Raw genomic sequence first — 12899 nt, 5'->3', positions numbered from 1 at the left:
TTTGTATGGGGACAGAGGCACCCCTTGTCTACATTTTGGGAGGATAGGTTGGCTTCCTGGTCCCACTCAGGTCAGAAACACCACTGCCCATCACTTTTGGCCCCAGCTTCTTGTGGTTCAGTCCCACTGCATTGTAAACTCCAAGCAGAGGGGCCAGTTTTGACCAGTGAAAATGGTTAACCCTTTTGGCCAGCCCTCTTCTGCTGAAGTCTATAATGCATGGCTGTTTTTATCCCTGTCTGTTGGAAGAATATTCAGAAATCCATTGCAATCTAGTTTTGATAAAGCCTTTAATTTTCCACCCCTTCCTTTTGCAACTTCATCCATTTGCTGCATATTCAGTCCCTAAGAATCCAGGAATGAATTGATGTGCTGGCTTCAAAACAGCCTGGCGTTTAGGAGTTTTGATTATATTCGAGAATCTCCAGGCTTGACTGTTCTTAGCTTTGATATCATGAGGACTATCCTCACAGGGAAAGGTTTATAGCATCTGGGGTGAGAACTTTAATTGTGGCCCAAAGGAACTTGTGATATTTTGATAAGGTGCTTGAGGAAGTTGTTGGATATAGAGCAGAATGTATTTCGGAAGGGTGCAAGCAATTTTGAGCCCTTCTGGCTGATCATTGCAAAATGGGTGAGCACTGGGAGATCAGAAAATATGTGGTGGGCAAGGTAGAAAGAACGTCAAACTGGATGAAATAAGAAAACGGGGGAAAGCTATTTGAGAGGAAACTTGGCATATACTTAGTATTTGTGTCTGTTTTTCTCTTGAAATGGGCTGTTGTGTTGGCAGAGGCTTCTGGCTGTTGTCAGAGATATGAACATCTGTGCTCCTTTGCAGAAAACTCAGGATTCTAAAGTGTTTGGTGGAAATTGTTTAACTCTGCCACTTGCTCCATCTCCTCATTAGGAAGAGCTTAGTCTGTACTGCTCCGAGTGTGCTTTTAAGAGGAAGATGTGGCTTAGGGTTCTGGGCTTCACTTTTACATACTGCATGGCAGAAGCAGGTTTGCAGCAGTGAAATCTGAGGCCATCAGATACAAGTGTGCAGACTTGGTGTAAATCAGTTTGCTTGCTTGGGTTGGAAGTAAGAATGAAAGATGCCAAATTAGTAAGGCAGTTGTGATACAGGCATCTGAAGAGAGCCAGCAAGATGGACAGGTCATGTGTGGCTAAGTTTTGGAAGGCTTTGCTTTAGTCACTGTAGTTAATGCTAAAAGCTGTTATAAATGACCCCAAAATATCAGTGACAATACAGTAAGAGTGAAGTATTTGATCACTTTAAAGTGCATTCTCCTATTCCCCTAATTAATTCTGCTGTTCACCAAGTCTTCTAACAAAGTGGTCAGTGGAGTTACACGGGGCATCAGTGTCTAGCCAGCATGCCACCTTCCTTTAGCCAAAACCTAATCCCAGCTGTGGCACACGCAGGAAAGGCCAGGCAATGTAGTTTAGCTCTGTGCTTGTGGAAAGTGTCACTGGTTTATCGAGCACAGCCTCAAATGTTCTTCCTAGACAGTGATGGATCCATCCACATTTTGTGGAGCCCCCTTTATGAAAATAACACAAAATCAGGTACAAAAGTGAATGGTTTATTTAGAATGAGAATGGGCAGGGCTTAGTCAAGTGGAAGGCTCTGAAGATTACGGTTTCTTAGCTTCATGGTAATATATCTCTGCTCCTAATGTCCAAATATAAAATGTGTTTTTCCCCTTCTTACTACCTAATAAAACCATCTTTGCTAGGTGACCCATAGAGCACTTCGTGCTGTTGAAGTGTGCCAGGGCAGCTATTCTCACATTGCCCTTGGAGTGAACAGTGCTGCAGCCTTGCTGGGAGGCAGTTTGGCTATTGGTACTGAGAGCACAAGACTCATCCTGTGCTTTGACTCAGGGGCCTTACCTCTCAGCCTCTGAAAGCCCCCAGTGATTTGTATTAGGTATGTGTAAATCATGAAAACATCCTCCTTCTCCAAAGACCAGTAAATGGTTGAATTATATCACCATGCAATGGAATATTGCAGCAATTACAAATGATGATAGGATGTTTTGTGCAAGGGAAAATGCATATAAGTGAAAACAGCATGATGTGAAATAGTGTGAACTCAATTGTGTAAAAATAAGTAAACTAAAAATTACTGAAATAAATGATATGAAAATGTTGCCACTGGTCATCTCTGGATGATACACATATGACCAAACTTTATTCATCTTTATAGTACTTTTTTCTTCAACTCCATTTCCCTGCATTTACAATACAGACCAGGCACACACACACGGCCTGGGCTGAGGTGCACATGGTATAGGTTTACTCTGCTTCCTCTTTCTCTGCTTCAGTCAGTGTAAGAAGACAGCCTTGGTAAGCACCAGGAGGCCTCATCTTTATAGTTTTCTGCATCTAGCAAATTGTATACAATTATTTAAATAGTGATAGTTCTGACACCTCTATGTAAATGGCAATATTGCAGCCTTAATTTGCCCTAACATTTTACTGTTTCCAAAGTGTTATCACGTATTATCATATCTAATTTTACAACAACCCTGAGAGGACAACAAAGAAAAAAATCATACATTTTTAGTAGAAAACAGATTAAACAAAACAAACCCATCCAATCACAAACGGCCCATGAATATATTGACATTTCCAGATAGCATCTCCATCTTCTTCCTCCTGCTCTCCTAATTAATTCTGCTGTTCACCAAGTACTCTAACAAAGGTAAAAAATACTACTTTCTTCTCAATTATCATAGCCTTCTATTTAGATTTTTAATTACAAATATTTTAAGAGTATTATTTTGGGTTTTCTCCGAGCTTGGAAACCTAGCCTTGTTCTACCAGAAAATGCTTTCTGCATTTCAGCTAAGGCATTTAGAAGTCCACATTGGGTCAGAGCCTGCCTGCATCCTGAGCGGCTGTTTCTGTTCTCCCTGCCAGCATCCTCCTCTGCGGGCTCAGTCCTGGGGGGTAGGAGTGGGGTTATGGGGGAGTCTCTAGGACCCTGGGACCCAACACTGGAGAGATCTCAATCACGCTGGGTGCTCTTCTTCCCTCGACTCATGTTCCGTAGCTGCTTAGTCTTGTTGCAAGTGCCCGAATCCTAGCCTCTGCAGCACCCTGAGAGCTGGGCACTTGACTCTTACCATCCCCATCTCACCTCACTGCCCCTTCACTGCAGAAGCTGCAGTTTGCCTCCCACGCTTAACCTGATGACTGACACCTCCTTATAATACCTGCAAGATGACTTCTGTGATTCTGCCTGCCCGCATCTGTGTGTTTCTGGATTTTCCATCTCCACGCTTGGCCCTGCCTGAGACTTCTGCAGGTCAGCATCCGACCGAGGTTATCTGAGCTGACTCTGACGCATCCATGGTGTTGCTATTCACCAGATACAGAGTTGCACTGGCACAGCACAGTCCCTTCCCACTACTGAAGCTCTCTCTCCTTGCCAGAGGTCTTGCTCACCCCAGGGGCCTGGGCAGATCCAGTTCCAGATTCTGGAATCTCCCTACGGGCCTTACCTTATTGCAATGTACTGGGCCACCAGATATTGCACTTTGAAAATCTGTTTTGAAGTTGCTAACTGCTTGGAGTACTGTGGTGCTGCAGGCTGCTGTCAGGGGTAGAGGTATGGGGAGCAGAGATGCCTGAGCTGATCTAGAAAATACTTAGGGGTAGAATGCTCTAATGTGAAAATTAATTTTAAAAAACACACTGTTAAAGACAGTTCAAAATCTGCTGCACTTTCTATCTGTAGCAATCTCAAGTCCAGAAAAAGAAGGTGGAATGAAAATTTTGGTTTCTGTCTCTTAGCAGATAGGTCAGGTCAAGTTGAAAGAAAATGGAGGCAGGAAAGAGTAGCTGGGGAGAGCCTGCAATGTCGAGTTTGTTTGCTGGGGCTCCCTTAACATCTTTTGATGAACTGGGTGGCTTAAAACCATGCAGATTTGTTCTCTCACAGCTCTAGAAACTAGCAGTCCAAAATCAAAGAGTTGGCCTGAAGGTTCCAGGGGAGGGTCTTTCCTTGCCCCTTCCAGCTTCTGGTGGCCCCAGGTGGTCCTTGGCTTGTGCAGTATCACTCCAAGCTGTGCCTCCATCTTCATATGGCTGCCTTCTTGTGTGTCTGTTTTTGCATGACGTTTTCCTCTTTTGTTTTTGAGACAGAGTCTTGCTCTGTCATCCAGGCTGGAGTGCAATGGTGCCGTCTCGACTCACTGCAACCTCTGCCTCACAGGTTCAAGCGATTCTCCTGCCTCAGCCTCCCGAGTAGCTGGGACTGCAGGTGTGTGCCACCACACCCAGCTAATTTTTGCTTTTGTGTGTGTGTGTGTGTGTGTGTGTGTGTGTGTGTGTGTGTGTGACGGAGTCTTGCTCTGTCTCCCAGGCTGGAGTGCAGTGGCGTGATCTTGGCTCATTGCAAGCTCCGCCTCCTGGGTTCATGTCATTCTCGTGCCTCAGCCTCCCGAGTAGCTGGGACTACAAGCGCCCACCACCATGCCCAGCTAATTTTGTTTTTGTATTTTTAGTAGAGATGGGGTTTCACTGTGTTAGCCAGTTGGTCTCGATCTGCTGACCTCGTGATCCGCCCGCCTCGGCCTCCCAAAGTGCTGGGATTACAGGCGTGAGCCACCGCGCCCGGCCAATTTTTGCATTTTTTTTAGTAGACATCTTCCTCTTTTTATAAAGATAACAGTCCTAGTGGGTTAGCACCTGCCCAGATGACCTCGTTTTAACTTGATTATGTCTGCAGAGACCTATTTCCAAATAAGGTCACATTCACAGATAGCAGGAAAGGACTTCAACGTGTCTTTCTCAGGGGACACCTTTCCATGCATAACAGCTGCCTCTGGTCCAGTCTTTCTATCCCCTCTTCAGTGGTGTGTCCACCAGCAAAACTTCTGTGCCTCAGTTTCCTTGGCTGTAAAACGGTGCCCTCTTCTAGGATCGTTGAGAGAATTAAATGAAATCATGCTTGGCAGAGTATCACGCTCATAGAAAGTGCTCAGTAGGGGTTTAGCTTTTACAGCTAGTCGCTTGCAGTCATTTGATTTCATAAGCTAGGTTTGTGGAGAAATTGAGGAAGTGAATGAGCCAAACACAAAAGTAAACACTGTTGATAGGACAGGTGGTTAACTCTTTCAGTGCCACAAAACACATTCTGACTCACCTGCACACAAATTTTGCTTACAAGGTTGTTGTCAGCACTAATTTTGCTCCAAGTATTTGCTTGATTAAAATCTCTTAGGCTACTCTTTGCAGCTGACCTATAACAGAAATAAATGAACTAACTAGAGATACTTTCTTCGTTGGGCTTCCATCTAGAGCTAAGCTTTACTTAGGCTTTCAAATTGTAAGCAAATGCAAAATAACTCTCTTGGGAAAATTCCAGAGAATCTAGGCCTTGAGCTGTTCTAAGCAAATGTGGCCCTCCTTTTAGGGCAGGAATCTAAGAAATGGAGATTATGCATTGCCCAGTTCCAGGGGCATCATTCGTACTGTGGTCTGTGCGTGTGCATGGACAAGCCTGCTCCTCTGGGTGAGGTGGCCATAGGTCCTTTCTGGGGTTCAGTAAGTTCTGATAGTGGCATTGTCATGGTGTGAAACTTCTCATTCTCCCAGTTTAATTATTCAGTGAGAATGGGATTCCTGAGATTCTAAACCATATTCCATAACTTTGGAAAATATATGTGTATATAAAATTTTCCATATGGTTAAAACCTGAGAGTGGACTGCAAGTCAAATTGCTATTTTCTTCCATGCTTCGTCTTCGTGAACTTCGTATTGTCAGTTTTCCTGACAGTTGACAAAAGTGGGCAGTTTTGGTGGCATATATGATTTAGGAAGTAAGTGCAACAATTTGAAAGCCTAAGTAAAGCTTAGCTTTAGATGGAAGCCCAATAAAGGAGTTATCTCTAGTTAGTTCATTTATTTCTGTTGTAGATCAGCCGCAAATCTGAAAACACAGGTTTGAATTTGTATGCTCATTTAATGTTACTGATAATCTGAAATGCTGGTTTTTAGGACTGTAGATTTCATTATGGAATATGTTTTTAACTTAATTTGTACATGGGTCTCTTGTTGTTTTGGGAATTTTGTTCTAAGACATGTTGAAGCTGTGCTGTAGTTATTGGGTTTATGAGTTGTTGGGGTATTATTTATTTTTAATGTACTCTGTTCTTTCCTCTTCCCAAAGCAAATAATCAAGAATTAATGTTTAACTTTAAGTTGGATCCACTCACTTTATATTGAGAGTTATTATTACTTTAATTCACGTTTCTTTTCCCTGAAGCCCTGATATATCTTTGGGAAGATACATTTTTTTCATGCATTAATTATTTTCTTTTTCAGTATCAATTGCAGGTATTACAATCACAGCAAGAAACATCTGTTGTACCTTTATTATGTGCCAGGCACTGTGCTGCCTGCTTTATATGAATTATTATTACGATCACTAAATTTTTATATCCACGCTAGACTTTACATACTGTCTATCATAACTCACATTTTATAATAAGGACTTGCGACTGGGGAAATAAACTTGCCAAGTTGACGTATTTAAAAGTGGTAGAGCCAAGAGTTGAACTCACATAGTCTCTGACTCTGGAACTGTGCTCTTAAACCCTACACTCTTGATGTTGAAGATGTAGGGACGTCTTTGCATTTGAAGACAGAAATGCACATATAGCCCAGAACTTTTCAGTGATTCCAAAGACCTCTGTATTTTCACGTAACATAACTTTGGGAGCCACAGATTCACTTTGCTCAATCTATTTTGTTCAGGAGTACATGCATGCTAATTTGCTCAGGCAGTAGCTGAAAGCAGTGAGAGATATTCCAACAAGGCTCCAGATTGCAAGAGAAATTAGTGTGGATCTAAAAATTAACAGGCTTTGTATGCATATAACTAAGAATCAACTTACTTGCCATGAAGATGAGTACTATGGCCCCAAAGTATGTATGTCAGAAGGTAGGATATTACTTGGTTTTGTGTAATTGGTAATACCAAGGTCAAATCAACTTAGATAACTGGTTTAAACCATTAAATAGCTTTTTTGGCTTGAGATATTTCTCAAGACTTTTACTGCACACTATGTGCATTGCAGTCTGCAGGAAAAAAAAAAAGGATTATTAGTGTTTTTGCAATGTTCCTGCCCAGTATTTACTTCTTTATTTGCTCTTGTTTTATTCCCACAGGGAAAGGTTCGTTGTAACATACCCAGGGATGTGTGGTAGATTTTTCCAATGCAGCAGGTAGAATGACTTTGATGGTAAGAAACAGAAAATTGAATGCTGACTGGCTTAAACAATAAAAGCTTATATCATTGAGAAGATTAGAGGTATGGTGAGTTACAGAATTAGATTGATTCAGCCACTCTCTGGGTCATTTAGGGTTTCTTTTTTTCTGTCTCTGCCAAACAGGATTGGACTTTGGAGTTGGCCACAGGGCAGATTCCCCCAACACACCAGCAGGGTGGCGATCAGAGAATGCCAGAACAAACATTAGATAATTTTTAAGAAGAGTGACTTGGTGTATGTGTGCCCCAACAAGTATCCACCATAGCCAGTGACCTGGGTATGCTTAATTTAGATTAATGAATTTATCCATCCTCTCTCTTCTCCACCTTGTAGGTGTTAATATTCTACATGTAATGTACAGGGGTTTTCCCCCTTGGATATTTTTGGTGAATATTTCTATAGTTGTCCCTAAACATAGAAAGATTTTCCAGCAGGATACTAAGAGGTACTGTTTAGCATATTTCAATTTCCCATTACCAATCCCACAGACCTGATAAGATATGGATGTTGGCTGCTAATATCAAATAATGTTTTCTAATTTTCTTAGTGGAAAATGAATGGAATGAATCATTAAAATGAATTCCATGATTCATTATGGAATCATTCACTCAATATTATTTTGATATTAAATGATATTAATTATATTAAAATATCATTATTTTGATATTAAAGTGGAGGTAAATTGACTTCTGTCATATACCTTTTCACTTTGCGACTTCACAGTTTCCCTCTGTTCTTGCCGTGCTGAAGTGGCCTGGTGTGGTGGCTAACATCCCTAATCCCAGCACTCTGGGAGGGCGAGGCAGGCAGATCACTTGAGACCAGGAGTTCCAGATCAGAATAGGCAACATGACAAAACCCCATCTCTACTAAAAATACAAAAATTAGCCAGACGTGGTGGTGTGCGCCTGTAATCCCTGCTACTTGGGCGGCGGAGGCACAAGAATTGCTTGAACCCAGGAGGCAGAGGTTGCAATGAGCTGAGATCACGCCACTGCACTCTAGCCTGAGTGACAGAGCAAGACTCTGTCTCCCCCACAACTGCCCCCAAAAAAGGAAAGTGCTGAAGGGTGTTTTCCTGAGTGACAGGCTGGAACTTTAGATGGCAAGAAAAAGAGAGCTAAGGGCATACTTTGCATGTTACCTGGATGCTCATTTTTGGCCAAGGGGATTTCTTCTGAGAAGTGAAAAATATCTTCAGACAGTTTGGTTCATTTGGTGATTGTCCTGCTTGCCAGGTTGCACCAACTGGTATTTTCTACTTTTGTTCAGTAAATCAACCAAAGGCCCACTATGTGTAAGGTATTTTCTGTGGATTCAAAGTTGAACAAGACTTCCTTAGCCTTCCTGGTCTTTCAGTCTGGTCAGGGAGATGAGACAGACACACAAATAACCACAATACAAAGGACGAAGAGGAAAGCTAGGCTTGGAAAAAGGGCTGTTGGGCTTGGAGGAGGCAAGGAAAGATTCCTGGAGAGATGAGGAAAGTCTTGTGTGCAAGGGGAAGGGAGAAGAGGGAGGATTTCAGACAGAGCAAGTATTAAGAATCTTGAGCCTACATGTTGTGAAGCAGTTAAAATAAAAAAAAAAACACAAAAAAAAATTTGGTCAAGTTATGTCTCCTATTAGTGACTTATTATTGTTTAACAAATCACCACAAAACTTAGTGGCTTGACCCAACAAGAATAATTTATTCTCTTTCATAATTTTAGTGGTTGAGGAACCCAGGAGCAGCTTAGCCAGGTGGTTCTGGCTAAGGGTCCTTTGTGAAGTGGTGGTCAGATGTCAGCTGGGGCTGCAGTCATCTGAAGGCTGGACTGGGGCTGGAGGACTTGTTCCAAGATGGTGTGCTCCTGTGGCTGACAAGCTGCTGCTGGCTGTGGATGTCTCTTAGGGCTGCTTGAGTGTCCTTATGACATGGTGTCTGGCCTCCCCCAGAGTGAAAGTTTCAGGCAGAGACAATCATGTGGCATCTTTTTTCTCTGACCTAGCCTTTGAAATCACATAGCATAGCTTCCCACACACTCTGCGTGTTAGAGAGGAGTCACTAAGGTGGGTCTGGGGGAAGAGGATTCACCTTTTAAGGGGAGGAGCATCCAAGGATATGCACCCATGTTTTAAAACCAATACCATTCTTGAAAAAAAATGACAAGCTAAAATGATGGTTGCATTAGTTTTTCTTTAGTTGTTGTGTCTGCACAGTGTTTAACTATAGTAGTTGGCACACTGTAGTTTTTTGATTGGTAAACTATGGTATATATAATGTCTTCATCTGTTAAACTGGTCGTTTAAAGTAGAAATTGGCAATTTATCCAAGAGACATCTTACCACAGAAGCCTCCTATAGAAGACAGATAAAGTAGAAGTCAGGGGCTCAGGCTGAGGTGGTGAAGGGGGCTGGCACAGCCTTTCCTCAGTGTCCAGGAGGACCCCACAAACGCCCTGGCTCCTGAGAATAGAACTCTCTGGAAGCCATTTCATGGACCCATCCATTCCTTCCTGTGATTTTTTTCTTTTGGAGTTCAGTTGTTCCTCTGAAGAAAGAACAAAAGGATTTCATGTTGTTTTGCAAAATATAATTGTAAGAATTATTTTCTGAATTATAAACACATAGTTTGATGATGTGTAGCACTGAATGATGGTTAGAATAATTTCTTCCAAAACATTTTGTGTGTGTGTGTTTGTGTGTGTGTGTGAGAGAGAGCAGAGGTAGGAAGTAGTTGAGCGTGAGGAAGGGACTTTAATTTGAACAGAATTTTCTCCTCTGTGGAGCATATTAATTAAATATGTACTTGTACTGAACCATAACACTGTGTTTAAAGCAGTGAAAGACATGAGCCACCATTCTCAGCAGTATCAAAGCTGAAGCCCTCCATGACCATGTGATCTGACACCATCATGACGTTCCTGCTGGAGTGGGAGGCAGAGTTCTGAGAAGTGGAGAATGTGATGCTTTTGAATTAAGTGTCTTTGATAATTACCAGAATAACGGAAAAAGTTTATGAACCAGATCAGGAAAAAATATGCTCATTAGTCATATGAATATTAGTTTTCTCAACATAACAATACACTTCTGAGGCTCCCCCTTCTTCCTTGGCCCCGCACACACAAAAAAATGCCATTTCTGTGGACTGTATGGCCATTTCTGTAGACTGTATGAAAAGAGACCCTCTAATACAATAGAGAAGTTGAAAAAGCTGAATACATTCTCTCTAACTTAGCACACTTAAAGGGCAATAGCCAGAAAATTAAATTTTATTTAAAGAATTTTGAGGATGAAAAGCATGAGGATATTAATTTTTCTCCACTGTCACTTTCCACTTTCATCACTGCTACAATTTATTGTACCCACTTGTTCCTGGAAAAGAAAGAGCATAATAGCTTGTTACAGTGATTTCGTTTTAAAATAAAGTGTTGTAGGATGTTGAAAAACTAGAAGAAACCAACGGCTAGCGGTAAATGAAAGAGAGGGAACTTTGTTTGCTAAGATGTGGACAGGGAATAATATTGCTCCTTGAATTTATCCACTAACAATCCAGTATTAATATCTGTGGGACTTCCCATTTAGAATATTGGTAAGGTAGAATTAGTTGCTACATCTCCATAATTATTTCTTAAAATGGTTTTCTGAGAACCAGGAAAATGTTATACTACTTCTTGTTCCTACTTCCTGTTCTTGCTGTTCCGGGTTTTATTATGAAAATGTGTAAGTGGGAGTAAAAGCCAAACTCTTACTTAGCAGAGTGCCTGGTGTGCAGTAAACATTAATTCTCTTCCTCCTCTATCCTGATGCCTTCTGCACTGACCCCAGGATCCACAGAGGGAGGGTGACAAAAAGTGTCACAGCATATAGCTCGGAATTGCATCCTTTTCTTTAGTTAGCTAAAAACTCTTTCCACTCATGTCTTCTTCCCTTTGCAGTTTTTTTTCTCCAACAGGAAACCCACTGTTTTTTGTTTCTCTACCAAAATGTGTCAGGTTGCCTTCCTTTAGGGGTAGGCCAGCAGGCTCTATGATGGGATCTAGTTTTTCTCATTGTATTAGTTTTCCCTTGTTTGAATGGAGAAAGTGATTATAAATCTGGATTACTGTTCATTTCATTTTCATCCATGTATGTCATTTATTCATTCATTTGTTCATTATAACATTTGTAGAAGACCCACTGTGTAGGGCTGTGTGTGTGTTAAGGGGTGGGAGGGACTAGAGCAGAAGGTTACTGGAACTGGGGCATCTGGCCCTCTGTCCCTGCTTTTTAGTGGCTCACAGTATGGGGTTGTGGGGAGGGTTGGAGAGAAAGTCACGAAGACAAGTAGATACATTTCAAATAAGCATTTACTGAACCCTTGCTGTGATCAAGGAACTGAATTAAATTTTATGTGGATACCAGGTTTTCTAAACTTGTTTTTTTCTTTCAAGGAGATTATACTTTAGTAGAGGAGAGAAGACACATCTAATTTAGCAAAACTTTAGGGATCTTTCTATGTGTCAGTCACCAAACTGCAATAGTACTGGGGAGTTCATTTTTTTTCATGTCAATTACATAAAATAATCCTGCCTATGCAAAGAAGTTAGAGACTCTCTGAGCTAGAGTAATTACAGCAGGAATTGTAAAGGAAGTTGGAAGCAAAATAGTCATAGTAGTTAAGGGTTCTGACTTGGGAGTCAGATATATCTGGTTTTGGATCCTGGCTTCGTTGCTTAATAGCTATGTGACTTTGCGGGAAGGAGGGAGATAATTACCTTTTCAAGATTCAGTTTTCCTTCTTGCAAAATGGGGATTATAATGATAATATTTACTGTGGTAGATTGTATTTTCCAAAATGGTCATACCAGTATCTTTTATCATACATGATCTTACAATATCCCTGTGAAACTCCTGCCATCTAGCAATAGGGTTTATGTTCCTTCCATTTGATCTTGAGTGGAATGTTGTGACAGCTTTGACCAACAGAGCATAGCAGAAGTGATACTGTATGGCTTGCAAGGCTACATCATAAAAATGTTATTCACCTCCATCTTGCTCTGCAGTGTAGCTCTTGGAACCCAGCCACCATGCTGTGAAGAAGCCCAAACAGCCCGTGGAGAGTCCCAAGTGGGAGGAATTGAGGCCTCTGGCCCACGGGCCTGGCTGAGTTCCCATCCAACAGTTAGCCTCAACTTTCCAGCCATATGAGTGACCATCTTACAAGTGGATCCCCCAGCAAGCCCCAGTTGAGTTGCCCTGGCTGTGCATGGAGCATAGACAAACCATACTTACCCAACCCTGCCCAAATTGTAGTTTCATGAGAAAAATGAAGTGATTGTTGTTGTGTGAAGCCAGTAAGTCTGGAGATAGTTTGTTACACAGCAGTACACAACCAGGACACTTGCCATATAAAGTTGCTAAGAGGAGTCGACGAAATGATACATATAAATCAGCATAAAACTAGTGACCCGTTAATGATAGCTCTCTTCATTATTATCACTAGTTAAGGGAAGTTATTTAATAGATGTCAGCATTAGTTCAAAGTAAGGTCAGAACCTAAAAAGCTACCCATGAACTTTTGGCATCCAGTAGGTTTTAGGAATTTTGTTCACTTTTTTTTTTTTTTTTTCACTTGCAAAACC

At 41.5% G+C, this 12899-nt stretch overlaps 1 protein-coding gene and 1 pseudogene across 9 annotated transcripts in view; one reads left to right on the top strand and one right to left on the bottom strand.

The window, feature by feature from the left end:
- The window catches only part of ELMO1 (engulfment and cell motility 1), a 589252-nt gene that overhangs the window by 27131 nt on the left and 549222 nt on the right, over positions 1 to 12899 (top strand). The gene's annotated exons all lie outside the window — the stretch shown is intronic.
- Positions 2236 to 2375, bottom strand: LOC112209914 (small nucleolar RNA SNORA51; annotated as a pseudogene).

This window comes from Pan troglodytes, chromosome 6, assembly GCF_028858775.2.
Source record: "Pan troglodytes isolate AG18354 chromosome 6, NHGRI_mPanTro3-v2.0_pri, whole genome shotgun sequence".
NCBI classification, from domain to species: domain Eukaryota; kingdom Metazoa; phylum Chordata; class Mammalia; order Primates; family Hominidae; genus Pan; species Pan troglodytes.
The sequence above is the reverse complement of the archived record's forward strand: the minus strand, read 5'-3'. Positions and strand labels throughout refer to the sequence as shown.